This window comes from Lathyrus oleraceus, chromosome 3, assembly GCF_024323335.1.
Source record: "Lathyrus oleraceus cultivar Zhongwan6 chromosome 3, CAAS_Psat_ZW6_1.0, whole genome shotgun sequence".
NCBI classification, from domain to species: domain Eukaryota; kingdom Viridiplantae; phylum Streptophyta; class Magnoliopsida; order Fabales; family Fabaceae; genus Lathyrus; species Lathyrus oleraceus.
In genome coordinates this window covers 483,768,242-483,791,517 of record NC_066581.1, presented here as the reverse complement: position 1 = coordinate 483,791,517, position 23,276 = coordinate 483,768,242, and the positions used below count along the sequence as shown (strand labels likewise).

Here is a 23,276-nt window from a genome sequence, read left to right as displayed (position 1 = left end):
ACACATTATTTCGAAAGGTTCATTCCAATCTGGGGTCTGCATTATGGGCGAGATCAATGCTTGTTTAAGTGTTTGAAATGCTTCTAAACATTTATTGTCGAAGATGAATTCAACGTCTTTCATTAATAATCCGGTTAAAGGTTTAGTTATTTTAGAGAAATCTTTAATGAATCGTCGGTAAAAACCGGCATGTCCTAAGAAGCTTCGTATTTCTCTCACAGTTTTCGGAGGTTGAAGGTTTTCGATTACTTCTATTTTGGCTTTGTCTACTTCAATTCCTCTATTTGATATGATGTGTCCTAAAACAATTCCTTCTTGTACCATAAAGTGACATTTTTCCCAATTAAGTACTAGGTTCACTTTTGCACATCGTTCTAGAACTCTTTCTAGGTTTTCAAGACATTCTTCGAAACTTTGCTCGCATACGGAAAAGTCATCCATAAAGACTTCCATGATGTTTTCGAGAAAATCGGCGAATATTGCCATCATGCACCTTTGGAAGGTTGCAGGAGCATTGCACAAGCCAAACGGCATTCGTCGATAAGCGAAGGTACCAAAAGGACATGTGAACGTTGTCTTTTCTTGGTCATCAGGATGAATCGGTATTTGAAAGAAACCTGAGTAACCGTCTAGATAGCAGAAATGAGAATGCTTGGCTAGTTGCTCTAACATCTGGTCTATGAATGGTAAAGGAAAATGATCTTTTCGGGTTGCTTTGTTTAGCTTTCTGTAGTCAATGCACATTCTCCATCCCGATTCAATTCGTTTGGTTATAGTTTCTCCTTTTTCATTTTCGATCACTGTTATACCTCCTTTCTTTGGTACTACGTGTACAGGACTAACCCATTTGCTATCGGATATAGGATATATGATACCCGCCTCTAATAACTTCGTTACTTCCTTCTTCACTACCTCACTCATGATCGGGTTTAGTCTCCTCTGATGTTCCCTAGAAGTTTTACAGTCTTCTTCTAGCATGATGCGGTGCATACGAATAGAAGGACTTATCCCTTTAAGATCGGTGATGTTGTATCCTAGTGCGGTTGGATATTTTCTTAAGATATGTAGGAGTTTTTCGGTTTCAAGTTTTCCTAGGTCTGCATTGACTATCACTGGTCGTTCAAGTTCTAAGTCTAGGAATTCATATCTCAGTTTTTTGGGAAGTGTTTTCAGGTCAAAGGTTGGTTTCTTAAGGCATTGCATAGGATCTGATGTTATTGCTAAACATTGGTTCAATCTGTCTTCTACATGATAGTCAGATAATTCGTCATTTTCTAATTCTGTTTCTTTTATGCATTCATCGATGATATCCATAAAGTAACATGTGTCTTCTATTGCAGGTGCTTTCAAAATTTTGGAAAGAATAAACTTAATTTTCTCTTCTCCTACTTCGAAAGTGAGTCGTCCTCGTTTTACGTCTATGATAGCACCGACGGTTGCTAAGAAGGGTCTACCCAATATAATGGGGGTAACTTCATCTTCTCTTATGTCCATAATTATAAAATCGGTGGGAATGTAGAATTGACTTATGCGCACGAGAACGTTTTCAAGAATTCCTACGGGATATCTAACGGAACGATATGCTAATTGCACATACATTTTAGTTGGTCTTAATTCTCCCATTTCAAGTTTCTTGCATATGGACAAAGGCATAACACTGATACCGGCTCCTAAATCGCATAAAGCTTTGTCTATGACAAATTTTCCTATATGACAGGGTATAGAAAAACTACCAGGATCTTTAAGTTTAGGAGGCATCTTTTGGATTATTGCGCTGCACTCAGCAGTGAGTGTAACGGTTTTGCTATCTTCAAGCTTCCTTTTATTAGATAAAATTTCTTTTAAGAACTTAGCATATGAGGGCATCTGTGTAATAGCTTCTGTAAAAGGAATTGTGACGTTTAATTATTTCAGTAGGTCAACAAATTTTTTTAAATTGGCCCGCGTCTTTGGTTTGAATTAGCCTTTGAGAATAAGGGATAGGTGGTTTGTAAGGCGGCGGAGGTACATAAGGTTCTTTGTTTTCTACGGTTTCCTTATTACACTCTTCCTTTTCCTTAGGTTTACTTTCTTCCTCAGTTGACTTTTTAGAGTTTTGGTTCTCAATCCTTGGGTCAGATGGTCCTTCTACCTCTGTACCACTTCGTAATATAATTGCATGAGTGTGGCCTTTCGGGTTAGGTTGGGGTTGTCCAGGAAATGTACCAGTTGGGGCAGCAGTAGGCGCTTGTTGTTGAGCTACTTGCGAGATTTGTGTTTCCAGCATTTTGTTATGGGTAGCCAGGGCATCTACTTTACTTGCTGGTTGTTTAATCTGTTCGCTAGTGTGTACATTCTGGTTTAAGAACTCTTTATTGGTTTGCTGTTGAGAAGCTATGAAGTTCTCCATCATGATTTCCAAGTTGGACTTCCTAGGAACGTTATTATTAGGTGTATATGGGGTCGGCTTTTGATATCCAGGAGGTATAGTTGGAGCTTGACCGGGAGCTTGACCTGGTGCATATAAAGCGTTGTTACTTTTATATGAAAAATTAGGATGGTTCTTCCAGTTTGAGTTATAGGTATGCGAGAAAGGATTTCCTTGAGCATAGTTCACCTGCTCTGTTTGAATTCCTGTTAGGAGTTGACAATCTGTAGGAGTGTGACCTTGAATTCCACAGACTTCGCAATTTTGAGTTACGGCAACCACGGTGGCTGGAGGTGATACATTTAAACTTTCAATTTTTTGGGCAAGAGCATCCACTTTTGCATTAACATGATCAAGGCTACTTATCTCGTACATGCCACTTTTCGTTTGAGGTTTTTCTACCATTGTTCGACCACTTCCCCACTGATAATGATTTTGGGCCATGCTCTCGATAAGTTGATAAGCGTCAGCGTAAGGTTTATCCATAAGCACACCACCGGCGGCGGCGTCTATTGTTAACCTTGTGTTGTATAGGAGACCATTGTAGAAAGTTTGAATTACTAACCAGTCCTCTAAACCATGGTGTGGGCAGAGTCTCATCGTGTCCTAATATCTTTCCCATGCTTCGAAAAGAGACTCGTTGTCTTTTTGCTTAAATCCATTTATCTGGGCTATCAACATAGCTGTTTTGCTTGGAGGAAAATATCGGGCAAGAAAGACTTTCTTCAACTCATTCCATGTGGTGACTGAGTTGGAAGGAAGAGATTGAAGCCATCTTCTAGCTTTATCTCTTAACAAGAAAGGAAAGAGACGAAGTCGAATTGCCTCTGAAGTGACACCATTAGCTTTAACAGTATCAGCGTATTGGACAAATACGGATAAATGAAGGTTTGGATCCTCAGTAGGATTTCCAGAAAATTGATTCTGTTGCACTGCCTGCAACAGCGAAGGTTTAAGTTCGAAGTTGTTTGCTTCGATTGCGGGTGGAGCAATACTCGAATGCGGCTCATCTTACGATGGAGCAGCGTAATCTCGAAGAGCACGAGCTGGTTCAGCCATCGCTTGTATCTTTAAAGGAAGGAGATTTTTGAGATCAGGAATTTTGATTGGAGGAAGATTGTTTCTAACACGATACTCCCGAATTCGTCGTAATAATCGGAGATATCGTTCAACGTCGTTGATTCGTAAGTAGTACGACTCGCCTTGTGAGCGAGTGTGTGGCATACAAATCAACGAAAAAGAAGGGAAAAAAAATAAAAATTGCCTTAGTCTCTACAGCGTAACAGGAGAGTTACGATATCGACTAAATAAAAGTCCCCGGCAACGGCGCCAAAAACTTGATCGGGTTTATAGGTCTTTTGGGGTATTAACTGCAAGTGCACAGTCTAATCGCGTAGTTTTAAAAGATATCGATCCCACAGGGACTTAATGAATCGATATACCGTTTTTCCAGGGCTACTGCGTAAAGCTAAGGCGGATGATACTTTAGTGATTAGGGGGAAAAGTAAAACTAAATTTAGATCTAGATTAAATATCAAATAACAAGGATATCGGTATGCAGTTCGTCGTAATTAGGGAATCAAATCTTCGTTGGTCTTTTTCTTAATTTTAAAATAAGTCTTTTCAGTAGACACTATTAATTAAAAGTCTTTTCCTCAAACTCTCGCTCTGTTGAATTAGACTATGACTTTATATTTTAACGTACACTCTCACTATTTCGTCAAATCTAAAATCACTTTTTGAAAATATTAGAATCTAAAGAAACTCTTTTTAAGAAAATACTAACCGTTTAAACGCCCTCGTCTCAAACTCTCGCTCTGTTGACTTAAACTATATGATTAAACTTAATTGCTTAACTCTCGTCCTCACATTTAACTTTTAAAAATAATTTTTGAAAATGATTAGAATTCAATTAACCTTAAAAATTGCTTTCGCCCTGATTTAAAGTCAATGTTCAATTTACATTGTCCAGTTAAAAGCTCAAACCGTCGTTCTATTGATTTTAACTTCTTTATGTCTTTTACTTTCGTACAAAAACCTTGGTATTAACTTTGTAAATTGAGACCAAAAAAAGAGTGACTATATTTTGAAATAAATTTAAACCAACTCAGTTTTGATTCCTTTATTCCGCTTACTTTACATACCGATATCTAAATTAATTAGCCGAACATGTTAAACATGCCTAAACAATAATCATGCATAAATACGGCCATATCAAACAAACAATATATATAAACAGCAGCACATAGCATATGTAAATTAAAACAATAAATCAATTAATTAATGAACCTGTAAAAATACTAGAATTTTTTGGCTTTATCTCCCAGCTTCGATGCTCGAACAGTCCACCACAAGCCGGTTGGATTTGTTCTTCACAATTCTCAATCAGATAGGAAAATAAAACAAGGAAATAAAATACTATGATCTAACGTAAGGTTAGATCCAGTAAAAATTACACTATAGTCTCCGGTGTAGAAACTATCGTGAGAAAATAAATTGAATGCTTTTGAAATTAAACTAGAAAAGAAAGGAAAATAAAATGCTTGGAAATTAGAATGCTGGAAAATTAGAAAGCAGAAAAAAATATTGCACGGAGAGGACATCTTCAATTGGATCCTTTGAGGTCTATTTATATTCATCCATAAAATAACTGTTTTCTCAAAAGTATCTTCAGTAGGGTTCCAAAGTGTCAACGAGTCAAGAGGAAAAATAGGGGAGAACGTCCTTCTGTTACGCACGTTAATGCCAAAATATAGGAGTGGGGTGTGTGACGTCCGTCACACCATGTGTTACGGCCGTAACACTAGGTAAAGGGGCGTGACGCTCGGCACGTGAGTGTGGCGGTCGTCACAGCCATTTTCCTTGTTCCAAACGTGGGCTGGGCTTTGGTGCTTCAGCTCGCTGCTTTTCCTAGAAAATCCTCTTTTTGCACCCCTTTTCTTTCTTTTTCACACATGCTTTAAATAACGATACCTGAAATAAATAAAAAGAAAATACCAAGTAATATCGAATAATATAAAATAAATTGAATCAAATAACGATATAATTTAATTAAATCAAGTCCAAAAATGTGATATAGTTTCATGTTATCAAACATCTTTTAGAAAATCACCACTTGGTATACGTTCGCACCAGAATCATCGCCGAGTTATATTTTTCTAAACATCTTTCAAAATCAAACGAGATAAACACTTTGTATACATTCGTACAAGAATCATTACAAAGTTAAACTCTCCTTTCAAAATATTTTATAAACACACCACATTTCTCAAACACTTTCTCAAACAAGGAAAACATAAGTGAGTTAAGCAATTAAGATCCCATGGATAACCATGGATACAAAGGGTGCTAACACCTTCCCTTTGTATAATGTACCTTCCCTTTGTATAATGTACCTCAACTTTCAACACTTGCCATTTTCACCGCAAGCCTCCTTTTTAGTTGGATCTTTTTGCATTCTATTCATTGCCATAAGATGAACATTTGGCACAAATAAAATCAGGAAACACACGAGGGAATTTCATTTGGCCTAAGCTCAAACATGGTGCCATGGACTCTGCATTTCACGCATGACCTGAAACTCGTAATCACTCATGCTTCAACCTAGGAACACCACACATGTGAGAACTTGTTTGTCTTGACAAAACATGTATGATGAAGTGTAAAACGACCAAGTTTCATGCCCAAGTCACACTTTCCACCTTTGATTTTAATCTCAACATTAGGGTTTTTCACTTTTGTTTATTTGTTAACTAACCAAAGAATCACAAGAGAGGGTACTTGTTTGTTCCCTTGTTCATGTAGGTTATCATGCCTCAACTCAAGACTCAACAATAGTCATTTCTTGTCAAGGAGGATGCATGTTTTGGTTCATTGATTCAAGTGTGGTTCATGTGTTTATTTCCATGCCATTTCACTCATTCTTCTAGTTATCCTCAAGATCATTCAAGCTTTAATCAAGTTTTTTTCAATGGATGCTCATTCCATCATCATTTTGGCTTGGTGTGCAAGGAAACATCAAGTCGGCACAAGTTTTGGTTTACTTAATTTGCAAGTATGGCTCACTTTTGGTCCAAACCCGTAACTTCTTTAATTTTCAACCAATTGACAAGCTTCTTTGAGCCAAATATTCCTAAATAGTTCCTCTACAAATTTTATTCAAGGCACAAGAATCAATTCAACTTGTAAGGACCTAAACTTTGGAAAGGTCTAAGTTGCCAAACTATGTCAAAGCCTTGTCATTGCCCCCACTTGGCAGCCAAGCCATTTTCAGCTTAAGTACCCTTTTGATCCCATTCCTTTTGAATCTTGTTAAGTTTATGTAAAATATTATTTAGCCCAAGTTTGGCACAAAATGCACGAGGGAATCAACAGTTTTGGTGTCATGAACTTGGGACCTCCAAATGCCCAAAAGGTGTCAATGCTGCTTGACCAAATGCCTGACCTAGAAAACATGTCATGACCTCAACTTTCAACACTTTCCATTTTTACCTCAAGCCTCCTTTTGAGTTGTCTCTTTTTGAATTCAATTGATTGCCATAAGATGAACATTTGGCACAAATAAAATCAAGAAACGCACGAGGGGATTTCAATTGGCATAAGCTCAAACATGGTGTCATGGACTCTACATTTCACACATGACCTGAAACTTGTAATCACTCATACTTCAATCTAGGACCACCACACATGTTCAAACTTTTTTTTCTTGACAAAACGCATATGATGGAGTGTAAAACGACTAATTTTCATTCCCTAGTTACACTTTTCACCCTTGTTTTCACACGGATTGCAAATCACGATTTTCCAACTCCATTCACACGATTTTAGATCTATTTAACATGTGTGAGCTCATCACATTTTCCCTATAAATAGAGGAATCTTTTTCCTTCATTGGCAATCTTTGATATCTAAAGAAACTCTACAGCCATTTGAACTCGATACCTCGAAAAAACAGTTAACCATTTCTTCGATTCAAGCTTTTTTTACTTTGAATATTCACCCAGAATCCTTCATCGGCACCTTCTAAAGCTAGCTGAAGCATCGTCTTGGATTGAAGCTCCTTTGAATCAGATCTCCAAATCCATCATTGTTGACCTTTGAAGCTCCAACTAGAAAGGTAGTTATGAGTAAAATTCTTGAGCAAACAAGTTACCACACTCTTCACCTCACTCCACTGATCAAAATCCCTCACTTACCTAGAATTTATCTTGTGTATCCATCATTTAATTTTACTTTGAAGAACTAGGATTCTTCATGTTATTGAGCGAATTCTTCCTGCTTAGAGCCAAATAATGGCTCTGATGCAGGTTGATAGGAACGATTAAGTGTTACGAAGCTAATGTCAGGCTTGGGTGTTGCTAAAAACACGAGTTCATGGATTGCAGAAATCAAGTTGGAGGTTGAAGATGATGTAAATCAACTTGCGTTTTGGTGCTAAGATTCAAATGCCATCCAATCATTTTGCGCCAACGCTTTTTTTTTAATTCCCTAGCCGTTGGCGCCTTATTCTATTTTATTTTCTTTTTCTTTTATTCCTTTTATTTTCAATTTAATTTCTCACTCATTTTAATTCATTTTGATCCAATTTTTTTTACACAAAGTCTTTAAAAATATTTTACATCACATGCATTTTTCTATGAACTTTTTAAATCATTTTTGCATTTATTGTTATTTTTATTTCATTTTCTTTTTTATTTCCTTTTCTAATTTATTGTGTAACCATTTTAAAACATTTTTGCGTCCAACCTTTGAGATTTATTCACGCATAATACTTGGGAGTTTGTGTAATTTTTGCAACCATTTTTGAATCATTTTGATCATAGTTTGGGATTTTCTCTTTAATTTCCCTTTTAAATAATTCTTGTTCATATTATTGTTTGACTTTTGATACACTTGATGCTTTTGACTTGAGTTGTTGACTTGGTTGATCATTGATTCTACATTTCAAGTCATCCATAGATGGGCTTCAGGTTGATTCAATCTTCTTTGTTTTAAACATGTTGATAAATTATCATTGAATCATTTTTGACACTTTAGATCAATGATAGGTTATCCCTCATTGAGCCATATGTTTGGGTCCCTTGACTGGTGTGATAGTAGATCCTAAGTCAAACACTTGAATCATGTCTCACTTTGAGTTCATTCATCTACTTTCTTCTTTTACTTTGACCATTGTTTTGGGAGGTTAATTTGCATTAATTCTAACATGTCTGACACATAAATTGTTATTGATCAACCTCAGATAGGTATGACTTCTACATAAGCCTACTTACAATTGCTTAATATAGCGCTAAATTATCCCGACACAATCAATTAACTACTAACTCTCACCATTAATCATTGACTTTACTTTATTGTCATTTAAATCCAAGTCATTTAATTTTATGCCTTTAATTTATGCAATTTACTTTTATGTCTCATTCATCATCTTACTTCATACATTATTCATCTTGACTTATTCATCTGTTATTTCTTATATTGTGTTAGATCTGCTTGATACCATCTCAATGAATCAAAATATGATCAAATGAGTTGACTTAATCTTTAAAACCTAAGCTTGATCTGGAGTGATAATGCCCATACTGTGTACTTTGGACTTTAGACTTAGGCCTTAGACCCTTTGCTTGACTTGGAGTGACCTTGGACTCATGGACCTTGTGGACACTGTAAATTTTCACTTTGTTCACTTGTTGAACTGCTTAACTTATGACCTTGTTTTTGTTGATTTTCTTTATGTCTCTGCTTATCACATTCATCTGTTTAGGTCAATACACTTTTACACCCACATGGCTTTCTCTTGTGCTACCTAACAATGAGACTAGGCTCAGTACACTTTTGCACCCACATGGCTTTCTCTTGGGATACCTAACAATGATACCCTAGGTTAGTTTTTGTCTGATCGTGCATTGTGTATTCTTTTCTTCTCATTCCCTCTGATTTAGCTTGATCAAATTCAATTTAATCAACTAGATCCTTTGACTTTTCACATACCCTTTGTTTTTGTCAAGTGACCATAAGTCCCTTGGTCGCTTTATAGGACTTTGTCTTTAATACTTTCGAGCTTCAGCCTCTCAACAAGTACAAAACCTCAAGCTTAAGTCAAAGCATCAAATATCTTCCTCATCCCCACAGTTCATCTTTGAGAACTTATTTCAACAACTTGTCAGTCATTGAGAAGGATTGCATGCCATGAGCCTTAAGCAATAGAGAAGGGGTGAAATGGGGCATTCATATCCTTATTCTGAATATTTTAGGTATGGGAAGAATGACCCAGTTGCTCAGAGTATTCACCTTTATTCATAGACTTTAGTGCAATTCAAGTTAATTCATTGTCAAGTCTGCAATAATCCATGTGGCTCCTTTCTTCAGATCCTCTTGGTTTAAACACCATTTCAACTTCCTCTTTGGGATACACCTTTATGGTTAACCCCCTTCTCATTTCTTGGTTTAAACACCACAATGCAGGTTGACACCCTCAGTGGTTATACACCTCCTTTCTTGGTTTAAATACCATTCCCTTACCATGTTAGTCCTAGTGCTTTGGTAAGATCCTTATCATGTCAATCCCAGTGTTTTGGTAAATCCCTTCTCTTAGTTTTGACACCATAATTCAGGGACACACCTTTATAGTTAACCTCCTTCTCTTGGGTTTTATCGATATTTTCCCTTTCCTCTTTTGGGATAAATAAAGTTCGGTGGTGACTTTGTTGTGTGTTCGATCGTACGCCATGTTCGATTACATTTTGTCTAGCTTCAGCTGGAGACTCTATTAGGGATTGCAACCTAGTTGCTAGAAGGAGTCGAACCTAGTTTCGTGTGTTCCTTGTTTGTTTGGGTGTTATTTTCATGTTTGTCTGCTTTTAGCATTGTGTTTGTTTATTCCATTCATTTTATTGCTTTTTATTTTCATTTGCTAACCTGTAACGGTAAATTCATGATCATCAAGCTATTGACAAGCTAGAGATCAAATAACAAGAGTCGCCACCGCGCTTTTATTATTTCCAAAGGAAAAGGGAAAAAGTACGAACAAAACCCAAAAAGTAAGAAGTTTTCAAATCAAAATTAATAAAATGTCAGAGATTACAGGTAAGGGGGTTGGTTACACAGAGGGAAGGTGTTAGCACCCAAAGTGTCCTAGGTACTCCTAGGGAGCCCTTTTTGTGTGCATATGTACTTGGTATAAAGTGATGTTTACAAACAAATAGAATGGGGGGATGAGAAAAGAATTCATTGATTATATTTTTGGGTTTGACAAGACCTTCGGTCTTATACCTACGTACCAACATAAAAATGAGGGATCAAAACCTCATAGTTCGTAATACAAATTTCAAAGTGGATGCATTGTTTTTAACAAAATTTAAGTTCGAAAGGCACAAAGGCCTAAAATGGTTTGAATGAGTTAGTTCTTTTTGGATTTTTTGAAAGTTTAGGTCAAGTATAGTTAAGTTTATTTACAAGTTTGATTTAAGAAAAGAAGTTTGAAAATGCAATGGCATAAGGCCAAAGTTTCTATCTTTTTGGAAAGTGGTCAAAGTTTAGAACAAAAGTAGTTCACACAAAGAAGATTTTTAAAAATGGAGAAAGAGATTTTGAAAATAAAGAAATGGGGAGAAGATGAAGAGACTATCCTATGTACAAAATTTAAAAGTTTAGAGTTGAAAATATATGACCAAGTGGGTAGCAATCCAATAGACAAGAATGTCAATAGAAACCCAGAATTCCCTTGGACTTTTAAAATCAAACAACACAATGCACAATTATACTATCTTGAAGAGCAAGGTGTCATACCCCAAAATTTGCCCATTAATCTTGCAAAACATTTCTCGAAGAACTCCAACTTGTTCTGCAAGACACTGACCTTAAAGGAACAAAAGCCCAGCTCACAACAGGCCCAATCCAGAAAATGGCCCAAACTGGCCTGCTCGCTAGGCGAGCAATTCCTTCGCCTAGTGAACCTTCGCTACACGCTCGCCTAGCAAACCTTCGCTACCCGCTCGCCTAGCGAAGCTTGCGAACATCAGAATTTTTGGGCTTCATTCTGAGCCCATTAGGTCACCACAATCACTATAAATACCGACACTTCAGTCACGAAAAAAGGAGACGAAAACAGAGAAAGGAGAACCCTAGCAAGCAAACCCTAACACTCACGGGAGGCAAACCCTGAAGGAACTCGGCGGCATCAAGGTTTACCTCTGCCCAATTCAATCCGATTTGCCGATTCGAAGTCGCAATTCAGTTGCAAACAGGTTTACATTGCTATTACTGCCTTATGTTCTTAATTTGCATATGGCATTATGATTAAATTTATGAAAATATCTTAAGTTTGGCATGTGAATTTTAGTATGTACCTGAATACCTTAAATGATTAACCATATAATTGCTGTAATGAAAGCCATAAGGCCTAAAATTGGTTGAAATTATACTGATATCAAAACCAGAATCCGCAGCCGCTCGCTAGCACATCGCTAAGCGAGCATGCAGCGAGTATTCGCTAAGCCTTCGCTAGGCGAGGCAGGAGCGAACGTGACAGTAGCTGACTTTTCTGTTCTGACTTTTCACTCATGTTTTATCATAGCCATGCATCATTTACCCGACCCTATTTACTGTTGTGATCTTTTTTTTTGGTGTAATCCTCGATTGCACCCTGATTTGGTGTTCTGACATGTTTTGTTGAGTTTTGTAAAGGTTCACATATCCCAGGAAAAGATTGCTTGTTAGGTATCTCACTTTATTTGTGGGGTACCCTTGCGGAGGTTCATCCTGAATTACTCAATTGATTTTAATGTATTAATTTTATGGCGAAGATCCACCCTAAATTGCTTAATTGACCTTAATGTATTAATTTTAATGTGGGGATTCCCCCTAATTACCTAATTGATTGTAAAATACGGCCTATGGATATGCGATCTTGGACCTCTCTTTGTTGCTTTACGGTATAACGGTCATGTCCCGCGAATGTGGGGATATACTTAGCCAAGACCCTTCGATTAAATCATCATAAAATAAATCATAGTCCCTCGGATGTTGCCTTCGAATATATGATTTTGTCCCTCGATGACCCTTCGGTGTAGCTTACGGTTAAATGATGATCGTCCCTCCGAATGCTAAGGTATCCTTACAACTGTTGCTTCCAATGACCAATCGATGACCCTACGATGACCCTTAAATCCAAAAGGACAAGACTACTTACTTCTCAATAGTAAGGACAGTTTTACCCTCATAAGGATAGGAAATGCCCATAAAGACCTTGGGTAGGTATAACTCTTAATTGCTTACTCACAATTCAAAAATACTTTTCACACTTCACAAATACTAGAAAATCACTACTTGGTATACATTCATACTAGAATCGTTACCGAGTTATATTTTTCTAAACAACTTTCTAAACTAAACGAGATAACCACTTTGTATACATTCATGCAAGAATCATTACAAAGTTAAATTCTCTTTTCAAAACATTTTCTAAACAATTCACAACCACTTTTTTCAGACAAACATAAGTGATCAAGCAATTAAGAGCCCATGGATAACCATGGATACAAAGGGTGCTAACACCTTCCCTTTGTATAATGTACCTCCCGAACCCAAAATCTAATTAAGGTCTTTCCTGTTCTTTTCCACCTTTCCTTATTGGATAAAAGAAAAGTCGGTGGCGACTCTTGCTATCCGCGACATTGCGATTAAAAGCAAAACACTCCAAATCAGTTCACCGTATGACAGAACTGGCGACTCTGCTGGGGATACTTAAAAAGAGAGGTTACCTTAAAAACAAGATCACTCATTGTCTGATTTACTTTTAAGGGATTGCTTGGGTATGTTATGCTTGAGTGAAAGATCCTACACCCGGATCTAGTGTACCTTAGGTAAGTAGCAATAGATCATCGCGACTATCCGGCGTATACCGGAATGGTTAAAATGATGGCTACGGTTAATGTGACACTTTGGATGTCCTGATGTTCCTCATGTTTACTTGAGGAAATATTTGGCATTCGCGTGGTGTCATCAAAGCATTAACCAGACCTTTAGAACCCTAATTGACTCATCCTGGCCATTAGAAAGTAGTGAGATAACTGACTTCGGTTCCGACTGGGGTTGGTTGATACTCGATACTACACTCTTTGAGATTGGACTTTAGGGAAGCTTTGGTCAACCACTTGGTGTTGCACTAAAGTGGACTTAAAGAAAGGTCGATGATTTGAGATCCTTCTAGAACCCGGTTACTATTCTAGGACAGGTTGAACCAACCAAACTCCAGTGGGGAGGGTACTTACCTATGGAACTCATGCAAGCCTCAAAACTTAGGAATGATTGTTGTGTGACTTGCTTGTGCGTGTTATCTACTTAACATCATAACATCATAACATCATAACATCATAACATCATTTCAAGGACTTAGGGATTTAACTTTGCTCTGTTTTGTAAGGTTATGGCTTCCAGGAAGACCATCCGGATCAATCTTGTAGCGATCTCTCCTCAACTCAAGGATTTAGTGTCAGAACTTCCTGATCAGACTCAGTTCATCAAGAAACATGGTTCTCTCCTCAATTTGGTTACCACTGGTTTCAAAGAGGATATGATGAGGGTCCTATTCCAGTTCTTCGATCCTAAACATCATTGCTTCACATTCCCAGATTATCAGTTGGTACCCACATTAGAAGAATTCTCCAGGATGCTTGGGATACCTATCCTTGATCAAACACCTTTCAGTGGTTTAGAAAAGATTCCGAAATCTGAAGAAGTTGCCGCGGCTTTACACATGACAAAGTCCGATATTGAAACCAATTGCGTAACAAGAAGTGGAGTTAAGGGTTTACTTGCCAAGTTTCTGATAAATAAGGCCCGAGAATTCTTAAAGGATATGAATGTCCATGCTTTCGAAGATGTTCTAGCATTGCTAATCTATGGTTTGGTGCTATTTCCTAACCCAGACCAATTCGTAGATATGAATGCTATTAAGATATTTCTCACTCATAACCCTGTGCCTACCTTGCTCGGAGACATTCTGCATTCCCTTCACACTCGTACTATGAAAAGGCAAGGGACTCTCATGTGCTGCATACCTTTATTGTCTAGGTGGTTTATTTCGCACCTTCCTCAATCAGCCTTGAAGAATGAGCAAAATCTGAAATGGTCTCAAAGGATAATGTCGCTCTCCCATTCAGACATCCGTTGGTGTCCTCATCTCAAAGAAAATGTTATCATCATTGACCGTTGTGGAGAATTCCCTAACGTACCACTCCTGGGGATAAGAGGAGGTATTACTTATAACCCAGCTTTAGCCCTACGCCAGTTTGGTTATGCTCGAAGAGATGGTCCACATGAAGTAATTATTCAAGGCACTGTGTTTGACTATGACAACGACTCTCAAGGTCTCCGTCAAAGGTTTGTACGAGCCTGGGGCATGGTGAAAAGAAGTACTTTAGGACCAAAAAACTCTATTCCTATGGAACCTTATCTCAGATGGGTACGCGCCAGAGCTCGTGAGCTTGTCATGCCATATCTTGCAGTCGGACCGCTGATTGTTGAACCAGAAGTTGAGGGAGGTACTCCTCAGATCATTCCTTATCCATATATGCCTAGCGATGTTGAAGAATTGAAGAGATCCTGGATCCAGTTGAGAGAGGAAAGGGATACTTTTGAAGCCCAGTTCGGTGCCGAGAGGAAGAAAGTGTTAGAACTTACCAGCCAGCTTAATGAGGAACGAAGACTCAATGCATATCTTCGCCCAAAAAGAAGCCGTCCCTGGGAGACTTGAGCTTTCATTGTATTTTCATTATGTCCTTTTTGTAATGAACATTGATTAAAGAAATTATTAATAAAAGTTCCCCTCTTTTGGTTGGTTTATGCAAAGTTAAATTCCCAAAAGTCCTTGAAAACATTTCATACATTGCATAGCATGACATAACATTGCATAACAGGTATTCTAAAAGATCAATATTCTCACGGTCTTCCTTCCAAACAGAAAAATGGCTCTCGAACAAACTGTCAAAGATCTCCAGGCTCAGAATGCTCAATTCCAGGAGATGATGCTGAGCTTATCCAAAGGGCAGGAGGAACTGAAGGCTCTCTTGCTCGAAAAGAAGAAAGACAAGAAAGCTGTGAGTTACATCAACACGGGAAGAAGGCTTAAAAGACAGGCCGCGGGAGTCAAGTTCGGAATTCCGAATGGTCCAGAAGAGGAGACGGAGAATGATTCAGAGGAGGAGAATGTTGATTTCTCCAACCCTGAGGATGACGATGAAGATTATGAAGGTGAACAGTACTCTCCAAGAGATGATAAGTACAAGTTGCTGGAAGAACGTATGCTAGCCATGGAGGGTCAGAAGGCGCCCGGTCTGGATTTCGAAAGTTTGGGTCTGGTCTCCGATGTGACCATTCCTCGCAAATTCAAGATCCCCACTTTCACTAAGTACGATGGTGCGTCCTGTCCTCAGATGCATCTGAGAGCTTATGTGAGAAAGATTCAGCCGCATACCACTGATAGGAAGCTATGGATCCATTTCTTCCAAGAGAGTCTGTCTGGCACATAGTTGGAATGGTATTATCAGCTCGAGAGCTCTGACATCCGCACCTGGACTGATTTGGCAACAGCTTTCTATAAACAGTACCAGTATAACTCTGAACTAGCGCCTACTCGGCTACAGTTGCAGAATATGACTATGGGATCCAAAGAAAGCTTCAAGGAATATGCTCAAAAATGGAGAGATTTGGCTGGCAGAGTCAAACCCCCTATGACTGACCGAGAATTAGTAGACATGTTCATGGGCACACTGACTGGCCCATTCTACAGCCATCTACTGGGAAGTTCTTCATCAGGTTTCACTGAACTTATATTGACAGGTGAGCGTGTTGAAAGCGGCATTCGAAGTGGAAAGATACAGGCGACTACCTCTGCAAGTGCCAAAAGGTCCTACCAGGGAAGGAACGAATCAAATGCTGTGTACGGTCAAAAGAGTCGTAACAAGAAAAATCGGGACCATACCATTGGAGCAGTTACGATTGCAGCACCACCATCTCAAAACTTCCAGCACAGACAAGACAGGCCAAGAAGGCAGTTTACCAGGATCAATATGACCTTGGCACAGGCACTGCAGGGAATGCTAAAGGCAAATCTGATCACCCTCAGAGATCCTCCTACGAAACCCAACACTGTTTCTTCTCGTTATAATCCCAATGCCAGGTGTGCATATCACTCCGATAGCCCCGGACATGATACAAAGGATTGCTGGTCATTGAAGAATAAGGTTCAGGATATGATCAAAGCTGGAGAAATTGAATTTGAGCCTCCGGAGACTCCTAACGTCATCACTGCACCTATGCCTAATCATGACAAGGCTGTTAATGCTATGGATGACAATTCTCACATTTCTAATGTAGCTGATTTAACATCTCCTCTCCTGATCATCAAGAAGAATTTATTGCAAGCTGGTTTATTTCCAGGTTGTGCTGAAAATTGCGATCGCTGTATACTCCGACCCAATGAGTGCTTGAAGTTGAGGAATGGTATTCAACGGCTGATGGATGATCGCACAATTCTCTTCGAAAAGGTTCCTGAGGTGGAAAACCCTACTGAAGAAATATCTGTAATTGCTAGGTCCAAAGTTCCAGTGAAGATTACCGCTACTATAGCGCCTGTGAAGATTACTGCTGAGCCCAAGGTGGCTCTCCTAATCATTACTGCACCTGGCCCAGTACCGTATTCCTCCAGCAAAGCCATTCCGTGGAATTATGGAGGTGATGTTTACATCCATGGCGTAAAGCAAGTTGGTAATTCTGCTAATCCTAATGACATTGTTGGGACTAGTAAAGTTACTCGAAGTGGAAGGATCTTGTCTCCAGAAATCTCACCTCCCGACCTTGAAACTCGAGGCGAGGAACCAGTCAACCCTTCTCAGTCAAAGACACCGGTCGAAGTTACTGCTGAAAATGTTGCCAAGCAGGAAATGGAGGAAATGCTGAAAATCATCCGTAAGAGTGATTTTGATGTGGTAGAACAGTTGGGGCATACCCCGTCTAAAATTTCGATGTTATCCTTGTTGTTATCTTCTGAATCTCATGCTAATGCATTGATCAAATTCTTGAAGACCGCTCATGTACCTCAGGAGACATCTGTCGATCAGTTCGAAAACTATGTTGCTAACCTGACTGTTGACAATGGCCTAGGCTTTTCCGATGCTGATCTGACACCAGCAGGAAAGAATCATAACAAAGCTCTGCACATCTCCATTGAGTGTAAGGGGATCACCTTGGCTCATGTGTTGATCGATAATGGCTCTTCTTTGAATGTGCTACCGAAAGCTGTACTCGATAAGCTTGACTGTAAGAGCATCGAATTGAAACCTAGTGATACTGTGGTGCGTGCGTACGACGGTGCAAAAAGCGTCGTTCACGGTGAAGTGGTTCTCCCTATCAAGATAGGACCTCAAGTCTTCAACACTACCTTTCACGTGATGAACATCCGTCCTGCCTATTCCTGCTTGCTGGGACGCCCTTGGATTCATGGGGCAAGTGTTGTAGCTTCATCTCTCCATCAAAAGCTGAGGTATCCAATAGAGGGTAAGATTGTCACCGTGTGTGGAGAAGAAGAGTACATTGTCAGTAGTGTGCAGGCCTTCAGATACGTTGAGATGGATGGCGAATTCTTGGAGACTCCTTCTCAGTCATTTGAAGTAGTTCCTCCGACCAGTCCTGTCCTTAAGCCGACTTCCTGTGTGCCCAAGGTTATCCGTGCTCCTCCTGCCATGATTTCTCTGAAGGACGCTCAAGCCGTGGTTGAAAATGGTGGTCGTACTGGTTGGGGTCAACTGATCAACGTACCATACAAGTCTGACAAGTCTGGTCTGGGATTTAACTCTGAAAAGATGGTCAGAGATCAAATTAATGTTGTAGAAGATGCTGATAGCGATTGCGATCTGGATAGCTGGATTTTCCCAACAATTGGTGACGGACTCAATAATTGGAAGGCTGAAGACACTATCCCGATTTCCTTTAGTCATGAGTAATTGCTATTGTCTGTTTTAGTGTTGCAATTTTTAAATTTTATAGTTGAACTTCTTAAAGCATTGTGTCTATGCCCGGGGCACAATAGCTAATTTGTTAAGGGTTTTGTCATTTTCATAAGCATATTCATATTCAATAAATCAATGGACTTTTTGCATTCAAATATTGCGCTCTTTATCTTTCCTGTCATCTTCCAAAAAAGCTATGTTTTCTTACACACACTCACGTAACGAATTGCAGATCCATACCCACTCTGGATCCTGTTGATAATAGTTCTACTACTGTTCATTTTGACTTTGAAAATCCGATCTACCAAGCCGAGGACGGAAGTGAGGAAGATTGTGAAGTACCTGGAGAACTTGCCAGACTGTTACTGCAAGAAGAAAGGACTATACAGCCGCATGAAGAGTCAATCGAAATTGTAAACCTGGGTACTGAAGTGGACAGGAGAGAAGTCAAAATAGGAGCAAGCTTGGAAAACAGTATTAAAGAAAGATTGATTCAGATGTTACATGACTATGTAGAGATTTTTTCTTGGTCTTCTGAAGACATGCCAGGATTGGATACTGATATAGTAGTGCATCGTTTGCCAACGAAGGAAGATTGTCGTCCTGTTAAGCAAAAGGTTCGCCGCATGCGTCCTGAAATGTCTGAGAAAATCAAAGTCGAGGTTATGAAACAATTTGATGCAGGTTTTCTGGCTGTTACTTCTTATCCTCAATGGGTTGCTAATATGGTACCGGTACCGAAGAAGGATGGTAAGGTACGGATGTGCGTCGATTACAGAGATCTGAATAAAGCGAGTCCCAAAGATGACTTTCCACTCCCGCACATTGATGTTCTGGTAGACAATACCGCTCAACACAAAGTATTCTCCTTCATGGATGGATTCTCGGGTTACAACCAGATTAAGATGGCACCTGAAGACATGGAGAAAACTACGTTTGTGACGCAATGGGGCACTTTCTGTTACAAAGTAATGTCATTCGGTTTAAAGAACGCCGGGGCAACGTACCAGCGTGCTATGGTGGTTTTGTTCCATGACATGATTCATCATGAAATAGAAGTATATGTGGATGACATGATAGCCCGATCTAATACTGAAGAAGAACATCTCAATCATTTGTACAAATTGTTTGAGAGGTTGAAGAAATACAAGCTGAGATTGAACCCGAACAAATGCACCTTTGGAGTAAGATCCGGTAAACTCTTGGGATTTATTGTCAGTGGTAAAGGAATTGAGGTTGACCCGGCTAAGGTGAGAGCTATCCAAGAAATGCCAGTGCCCCGTACAGATAAGGAAGTCAGAGGTTTCTTGGGACGTTTGAATTACATTGCCCGGTTTATCTCCCATTTAACTGCTACCTGCAAACCCATCTTCAAACTACTAAGGAAGAATCAAGAGATGATATGGAATGACGAATGTCAAGAAGCTTTTGACAAAATCAAGAAGTATCTCCAGGAACCTCCGATCCTGATACCACCAGTTGAAGGAAGACCTCTAATCATGTATTTGACCGTGTTAGAAAATTCAATGGGGTGTGTGTTAGGGCAACATGACGAGTCTGGTCGAAAAGAGCATGCCATATACTACCTTAGCAAAAAGTTTACCCACTGTGAAACAAGATACTCACTGCTCGAGAGAACTTGCTGTGCTTTGGCTTGGGCTGCTCGCCGACTAAGACAGTATATGTTGAATCATACCACTTTGTTGATTTCTAAGATGGATCCCATTAAATACATATTTGAGAGACCTGCCCTCTCCGGAAGAATAGCGAGATGGCAGATGATTTTAACAGAGTATGATATCCAGTATACTACCCAGAAAGCAATCAAAGGAAGCGTGCTAGCCAATCATTTGGCTCATCAAGCAGTGGATGATTACCAATCTATGAATTTTGAGTTCCCAGATGAGGATGTCATGCTTGTTACTGATTATGAAGAACCGGGACCGGATGAAGGACCCGAACCGGGATCCTGATGGACTATGGTTTTCGATGGATCTTCTAATGCGTTGGGTAATGGCGTTGGTGTTGTAATTATTTCTCCCAAGGGTTGCCATACGCCTTTCACTGCTAGACTATGTTTCGACTGTACCAACAATATGGCCGAGTATGAAGCATGTATTTTGGGACTCAGAGCTGCTATAGACCTGAGAATCAAGTTTTTAAGCGTATACGGAGACTCAGCCTTAGTAATCAGTCAGATCAAAGGAGAATGGGACACTAAACATCCGAATCTCATCCCTTATCGAGAGCCGGTGTTGACATTAATCCCATACTTTGAAGAGATTACATTCGAACATATTCCACGAGAGGAGAATCAGTTGGCAGACGCCTTGGCCACCATGTCATCTATGTTCAGAGTCAGATGGGACAATGAAGCTCCCAGGATCACCATTGAACGACTAGATGAACCAGCATATTGTTATGAACTTAACGCTGATGAAGTAGAAGAGAAACCGTGGTTCCACGAAGTAAAAAGGTATTTAGAAGCTCGGGAATACCCTGAAGGGGCGTCCATCAATGACAGAAAATTCCTGAGGAGGTTCTCCGCTAAATTCTTTTTGAGTAATGGAGTATTATACAAATGTAATCATGACTCGACTTTGCTTCGCTGTGTGGATAAAAAGGAAGCAGAAAAGATTATGGAAGACATGCATGACGGTATTTTTGGGACTCACTCTAGTGGACATACAATGGCCAAGAAGATTCTGAGATCAGGGTATTATTGGTCTACCATGGAAGCTGATTGCCACCATCATGCCAGAACTTGTCACAAGTGCCAGATCTATGCGGATAAAATACATGTACCTCCTGCTCCATTAAACGTGTTGACGGCCCCTTGGCCCTTTGCGATGTGGGGCATTGATATGATCGGAGAGATCAAACCTACGGCTTCTAATGGACATCGCTTCATCCTTGTTGCTATTGATTACTTTACAAAGTGGGTAGAGGCAGCCTCATTTGCTTCTGTTACCAGGAATGTGGTGGCACGATTCATCAAGAATAATCTCATCTGTCGATACGGCTATCACTGATAATGGCACTAATTTGAACAACAAGATGATTGCTGAACTCTGCACGCAGTTCAAAATAAAACACCATAACTCTTCTCCGTACCGGCCAAAGATGAATGGTGCCGTAGAAGTTGCTAATAAGAATATCAAGAAGATCATACAAAAGATGACAGTAACGTACAAAGACTGGCATGAGATGTTACCGTTTGCTCTTCATGGTTATCGCACTTCAGTACGCACTTCGACAGGGGCAACTCCTTTCTCTTTAGTCTACGGAATGGAAGCCGTCTTACCAGTGGAAGTTCAGATTCCCTCTCTAAGAATCATGAAAGAGACAAGCTTAGATGAGGATGAATGGATTCAGACTCGACTCGATCAGATAAATTTGATTGATGAAAAAAGACTCGCGGCTGTTTGTCATGGGCAGATATATCAGAAGCGCATGACCCATGCATTCAACAAAAAGGTCAAGAGACGAGTGTACCAAATCGGCAACTTAGTTATCAAGCGTATCATTCTACCACAAGGTGATCCCAGGGGCAAATGGACTCCCACATACGAAGGGCCATTTGTAGTTAAGAAGGTATTCTCCGGTGGAGCCATGATACTTGCTACGATGGATGGTGAAGATTTCCCGCATCCGGTGAACGCGAACATAGTTAAAAAATACTACGCATAAAAGACCCGCTAGTTCGACGTGTCTAGGCAAAAGTAAGGGCATCCCGGCAAGCCAAAAAGGGTTCGGGCAAAAATTAGGGATAAACATATAAAAATGTACACCCGGCAAGTCGAAAACCTGAAAAGGCGGCTTGGGCAAAAAAGGGTATCCTGGTGGACTGAAAACCTGAAAAGGCGGTCCGGGCAAAAATTAGGGATTAAAGCGTAAGACTATGTCCCGTTCTCAGTCAGCTTCAACCCAGTTCAAAGGACTGAACAAGCTAATCACTTCCATCCGGCAGCAAGGGATGAGATACTTGAAGACATAATGACAGTAGCAGAATTAAAATCAACAGGGCTTTTCCTTCATAGTTTTCTCTTTGTTTTCTTAACAATTTCCTCTTACTAGGATTTTTGTCTCCGTGTATTCAAAGTGCCTGTGTATAGGCCCTCTTTCAAAATCAATACAATTTTATTTCCTAAAAGATGATTTTGTTTTTACTTTGTCTGTTTTGTTTGCGTAAGCGTCCATTGATTTAATTTGAATTAATATATGCATTTGAATATGATCAATGTTTACCAAAAATACATACATAAAATAGCAATAGCAATTACTAAAAGACTTCAGGATCGAGAAAAAAGTCTAACCATGCTTTCCAACAAGTCCGATTGCTAATTCTATTCCCCAACAAAAACCAGCTATTTCCCAGAAGAGGTCGGCATCACCAGACAGACGGATCATCTCTTCCATCCCCAGTAGATATTCCCACCATCAGACAAGAATCAAGTATCCCCAGCTAAGAAAGGATCACCGATACCAGTATCTCCAACCAGAAGACTGAGATTTATTTCCCCAGTGGAGTCCTCGGGAAGAACTTTTCAGATGCATAATTCATTCATTACATCATTTCACAGCATACGCATGCATACATTGTTCGCATTTATTGTCAAAAGCACAAAACATCTCATGCATCATGACATGGCATAAAGCTAACTTTATTTTTCAGGTTAATTATCCTCCTGATACAGTCAAAGTAAAGATCCATTCAGACGGATATCTTCATCGATTACATTCGAGATTCAGAGACATCTTTCAGATATAATCCATGTGAATATCCAGTCTGGCTAGCTCTGACATCCTCCTAACGAGGGCATCTTTAAACTCATCCCAGACATTTACTGCAAACACAACAA

At 39.5% G+C, this 23,276-nt stretch overlaps 1 pseudogene; it reads left to right on the top strand.

Annotated features, from left to right (window-relative positions):
• The first annotated feature begins 2,981 nt into the window (after positions 1-2,981).
• LOC127134183 (uncharacterized) lies at positions 2,982-3,080 on the top strand (annotated as a pseudogene).
• Positions 3,081-23,276: the final 20,196 nt, after the last annotated feature.